General features: G+C 41.0%; 1 pseudogene; it reads left to right on the plus strand.

Moving 5' to 3' along the window:
* LOC102865230 overlaps nt 1–852 on the plus strand; it is a 27,522-nt pseudogene extending 26,670 nt beyond the window's left edge.
* The last annotated feature ends 5,180 nt before the right edge of the window (nt 853–6,032 follow it).

Raw genomic sequence — 6,032 nt, forward strand, 5'->3', positions numbered from 1 at the left:
ATAGAGCTCAGCCTCCCGGATAATCTGTTCTGCATATAGGTTGAAAAGGTATGGAGATAGGATGCATCCCTGGCATACGCCCTTCCCAATTTTGAACTATGCAGTGGAACAGTACATCTACAAAAAGAAACGTGATGGCATCTACATCACAAACCTGAAGAGGACCCGGGAGAAGCTGCCCTTGGCTGTACATGCCTTTGTTGCCATTGAAAATCCAGCTGATGTCAGTGTCATGTCCTCCAGAAGAGAGCTGTTCTGAAGTTTGCTGCTGCTACTGAGGCCACTCCTATTGCCGGATGCTTCACTCCTTGGACCTTCACTAACCAGATCCAGGCAGCCTTCCGGGAGCCTCGTCTTCTGATGGTTACTGATCCCAGGGCTGACCACCAGTCTCTGACAGAAGTATCTTAAGTTAACTTGCCCACCATTGCCTTGTGTAACACAGATTCTCCTCTGTGCAACAACAAGAGAGCTCACTCTGTGGGTCTGATGTGGTGGATGCTGCCCTGGTAAGTCCTACACATGCATGGCACAGTCTCCTGGGAACACCCGTGGGAGGTCATGCCTGATCTGTATTTTTACAGAGATCTGGAAGATACTGAAAAAGAAGAGCAGGCTGCTGATGAAAAGGCTGTGACCAAGGAGGAGTTTCAGGGAGAATGGACCGCCCCTGCTCCTGAATTCACTGCTACTCAGCCTGAAGTTACTGATTGGTCCGAAGGTGTACAGGTGTCCTCTGTGCCAATTCAGCAGTTCCCTACTGAAGACTGGAACGCTCAGCCCACAAATGAAGACTGGTCTGCAGCCCCCACAGCTCAGGCCACTGAGTGTATGGGCACCACCACAGAATGATCTTAAACTGTCATTTAAAAAGTGGAAATAAGGTTGAAGAAAAATAAACAATACATTTCATAAAGAAAAAAAAGAAAGATTTACAGCCTTAGCCTCTCCTGCATATCAGCCTTTCAAGGATGGAGACCTATCCCTGTGAGATGTAACTTACTAATAAGTATGTCCTTATTTTCACCTTAAGAAAAAGAAAAAGATAAAGATTTACAGCCTCAACTAACCAAAACGGGATCACTGTAAGTCAAAATCAACTCCATAGTACTGAGGGAGGAAGGGATTTTTCAAAAGAATATTGCCAGACTTTTCTTCCAAAGTACCTCTGGGTAGACTGGAACCTTCAACCTTCTGGTTAGTAGCTGAGGATATGAAATATTTGCTCCACTCAGGGCCTTCTCAGCCTCAACAGAGACATAACAATATAAGTGAAAATCCTGAAATTTCACTAGTAATGATTACATTAATAACAATGAAATAAAGGTAGGCCATAAAATCTGGTACTGGAAAAGATTCAGAAAGAAAGAAGGCCACTCTTAGAGCATCAAAGATGGAACAAGGGGCTACCTTTCCTTGAAGGCAACTTGAATATGGAATAGAAGGTATCATAATGGTCATTATAATAGCTTTTGACATAGTAATACATTTGGAAATGTATTTTGAGAAAATAATTTCAAGTGAAAGCTACTTCACAAGCAATTTATGACAAAGTTATGACAACTCAAAACTGGAAATACCCTAAATACATCCACTGACTTAGAAATGGCTAAAATTACTGTGATCTAACCCATTTCCACTGAATTGATTCTAGTTCATGGCAACCTCATGTGTTACTACTGGCACAACAGAATCTTCTTGGCTGTGTTTTTTTATGGAACCAGAAACCAGCCATTTCTTCTGTGGCACCTCAGGGTGGGTTTGAACCACCAATCTTTAGGTCTGTAGTTGAACATTGTTGCTGTTTACTGTTGAGTCTGAACCAACTCATAGTTGACCCTCCAGCAGGTTTTCAGAGACAGTAAATCTCACGAGAGGAGATCGTCCAGCCTTATCTTGCACATAGTAGTTGAATATTTGCATAACTCAGGTAACTGATTATTATTTTAAAGCGTAGACTTCTTTGGTTGTTTCTCACCCAACCCCTTTGTCACTTTAATGTATAGCTAGCTTTTCACAGAACCTATCACTGAAACCAGTGTTCCTCAAAGGCAAAGATGGTGAGACTTCGTCTCACTTACTCTGGCCATATTTTTAGGAGGAACCAGTCTTTGGAGAGAGACATCATGCTGAGAAAGGTAGAGAGGGTCATTGAAAGAGAGGAAGACCATTGATGAGATGGATAAGCATAGTGTCTACCACAATGGGCTTGACCATGGCAGGGATCATGAAGATGGCATGGGCTAGGGAGAGGCTCAGGTCTGTCTTTCACAGGTTTGCTGTGAGTAGTAGTCGGAGCGATACAGAACAACATCTGTTATGTGATAGATTTGGTGAGACTCTAATTACTCAATAAAACAACATATATTAACCCCCCCTATTTTTAAGTATCAAAGACAGAAAAATGTAGAAATAAAATGTTTTATGTTCATGATGCTGAAGCTTTGTCTGACATACTTTGGACATATTGTAAGGCAGGATCAGTCCTTGGAAAGGGACACCATGCTTGGGAGGATGAAGGGACAGCCTAGGAGGGGAAGACCCTCTATGAGGTAGATTGAGTCAGAGACAGTGTGATTGGGATGGGTGTGTCAGAGACAGTGTGATTGGCAGAGCATAGATCAGGGTTTAGGGCTGTTATACATAGGGTCGCTATGAGCCACAGGCAACTCGATGGCACATAGCAACAACAACATGTTCATGATACTGGAAATGAAAGGATTTTTGGACAATAGGGAGAGAAAGAAAAAGATATATGGATTTAAGCACAGGCAAAAAAAAAAAATAACAATAACAACAACAACAACAAAACCCAAAGTTGGAAGGTTATGATAAAGAGCAAATAGTTTGTATGTCTTTTATAAAATTATCTTAGATTATCAGTGTTGCTATTCTCAGTTGCCATCAGGTTAGTTCCTACTCACAGTGGCTCCCTCCCTGTGTGCAGAGCAGAGCTGCTGTGTTGGATCTTTAGGCTGTGACCTTGAGCAGCAGACCACTAGCCCTGTCTTCGGAGGTGTGCCTAGATGGATTTGATGCACTTCCCCTTCAGCTAACAGTTAGCACTTAACTGTTTGTTCCACCCCGGGACTTGTTAACGTTCAACGGGAAGGAAGGGGAAGCGTCCACGTTTAAGAGAGGACATTAGCTGGAAGTCTAGGCTAAGTCATCGAAGAGAAGGGATAGAATTGGTAAACTACATGGGAAAGGGGATGACCTATGATGATTTCTTTCTCTTCTTCAAATGAGCCCAAAGACAGAACCATCTTTGCAGCAGGAAACTGGTACACAGGTCAGTGTCTCAAGGGACCCAGGCTCTGAACAGGAAATGGCTAAAGCGAACTTTCTCATTGTCAGAGGAAGTTACTGTCATGAAGTTCAGACTCTGAAAAATAGTTGCTAAATACTCTGACCAAATACGTCAGGCAACCTCTAAAAAAGGCAGCCCAAAGAAAGATGGTAAAAGGTTGAGAGGAAATAAAGTGTAGAGAAGTCCTTTACTGAGAGATGTTTTACAAATGTTGACTAGCACTTCACTATAAACAAAACAGCTGGTGTGTTAGAAAGTTATAATTTGAAATGAATGCATCAATGATCTTACAAATTCCAAGAGTTCTAAATTTTTTAATGTGATGGTACAATTACTTAGGAATACATTGGTAATTAATTTTTTTTCTACCTGAAGCTGTATTTCCCATTTAAATAAATTGACTCTTTTCATTCATTTATTGGTGGTTTCTAATCCATCATTAAATCGCTCATAGTGTGAATTACTGAAATAATCTAAAAGAGCCATGGCTGGCTCAATGCTTTTCTTCATCTGAATACTTGAAGTCACAGGTACTTTCATTTGTTGCCTCATTCATTCATTCATTTAGTATAATACTTGTGTCCATCTTTGTGGGTAGGATGAAGTGGTGGGGACGGGACTTTTGGGCAGTCATATCAGCAAAGGACAGAATATCCTAGGCTTTAAGAAAAAAGAAGTGTGAAAGTAGAGCCACATTATATAACCTGTTCTGTCTCCTGCTCTCTGTGTGTAAATAACTGGTATCTTTTCAAAGAAGACTATCACAGCTTTCTTGCCCACGCTGAGCATTTGGCTTTGAGAAGCTTTCTGCACTGTGCTGGCTACGTGCTTGCACTTACACGTACTTACATGTTTTCTTGATGTTTGGCTCACTAGAGCCAAGAGTCAGTTTTTACCTCATGCCTCAGGGATATCACGTTTCAGCTTACATTGTTTGAATCTGGTATATCTCCCCTCACGTCTTATTAAAACGAACACTTTCCATTTTCTTTTCCTTCTTGCCATCACTGGCTCTAGGGTTGTTTTCTTTTCTTAGATTGTTAAACATGTCCCATGTCGTAAAGCCCAGACATATTTAGGTCTACAGCAGCACCTCTAGCTGAGAAAGTTAGTGAGTTTGACCAGAGACACCAGTTTATCTACGTGATGAAAGTGCCTTTTCATTTTTAATGGCTTTAATTTAGCGTTTATCCTGGGGCTGGGTTTTGTGTTGCCTTTATAAACACACCCGCACACAAAGAGCCTAGTTCTTTTTGGGCACCTCTCCAGCTGTGAATTTAGCAAGGTTTCCTGCTAATGGGGAGACAGACAGAATTACAGCTCCAAACATTCCCCTGCCACTGATCCAGAACATGTGTTATCATATCGCACGCTGTAAATTGATCCCCAATCCCTGCCAACAGGGCACAGTCTGCATTCCAGATACCTAAGGCCCCAGGACAGCAAACTGTAAAGTAGAAAAGTGCCATGCTTCCCGCTTTATTTCAGCATAAGCAAAAACAAATTTGCTAAACATATTGATCTTAAGAATATAGCTCTGAAAAGCTAAATTATAATCTGAAAGCACAAAATAAACCATATGATCTCTATACCCTGGCGACAATAGGCTTTATCTTGAAGCTCCCCAGACATACAACTGGTAATGTCACTTCCAATCTCTTGGTGCAGGTCAGTTATCAGGAAACAGGACCAGGCAGAGGAGAGCTCACATTTAAGAAAAGAAAATGACCCTCCTTCAGCTGATGAGAGACATAAACAATCTGACTATGACAGCCTTATGAGAGGAAAAGTCTAGGCTTTCAAATGCTATATAAATGGCTGCAAGATCTCTGCAATTACTCTAGAAATGGATGCCTGGCACAGATGACAACATAAGGATAAACATATATTTTCAGTTCTGTATTATTTCTTAGTGACAACCGGAGTTTACTACTCACTATGAATTTATTCCTTATCTGAAGTAAGGATGTAGATTAGCAAAGACATGTGGCTAAAAGTAGTTATTATTTTTGTGACTATTGAACAATAAAGACTGAGAGCACGGAGAAGAGAAAATGTGCAGCCCGCCATGGAGAAAGAAGCCAGGCAAAAAGAGTCTTTAAAGATCTCTTCAGAAGACCCTTAGCCCTACAATGTCTGAGGAACCCAACGTGGTTACCACAGGGTTACCAGTTCATTCCAATAATTTCATCTGACAAAGTTTCCATTGTTTGTTCATGTGATGAACATTATTCTATCCTTTTTGATACAACACTTCTTCATTAGTTCCTTAAAAAGTGGCCACATATGCACACACATAAAAACAAGGTTCTAGTCAATGCTTTCTGATAAACAGGCTATTCTAAACAGGGAGTTACCAGAGCAGAGCTCAAACTTGATACTGCCATGGTGGTTAAGACAGCATGGTACTGGTAAAATGACAGACACATAGATCAATGGTATATAATTGAGAACCCAGAAATCAGCCCATCTATCTATGGACAACTCATTTTTGACAAGGAGATGAAATCAAGTAAGTGGGGAAATGACAGCCTTTTTAACAAATGGTGCTGGCAAAATTGGAAAGCTATCTGCAGAAGCATCTTTGATCATAGCAACTTGATTATAGCAACTCGAGGTTTGAATTTCTTCTTCAGTTCCTTGAGCTTAAGATATGCTGAGCGAGTTCGGCCCTTTTGATTTTCTGACTCCAACTCCTTGCACATTTCATTGTAATATTTTG

This window comes from Elephantulus edwardii, unplaced genomic scaffold (assembly GCF_000299155.1).
Source record: "Elephantulus edwardii isolate Elephantulus edwardi_28Jun2011 unplaced genomic scaffold, EleEdw1.0 scaffold00034, whole genome shotgun sequence".
In the NCBI taxonomy this organism is placed as follows: Eukaryota; Metazoa; Chordata; class Mammalia; order Macroscelidea; family Macroscelididae; genus Elephantulus; species Elephantulus edwardii.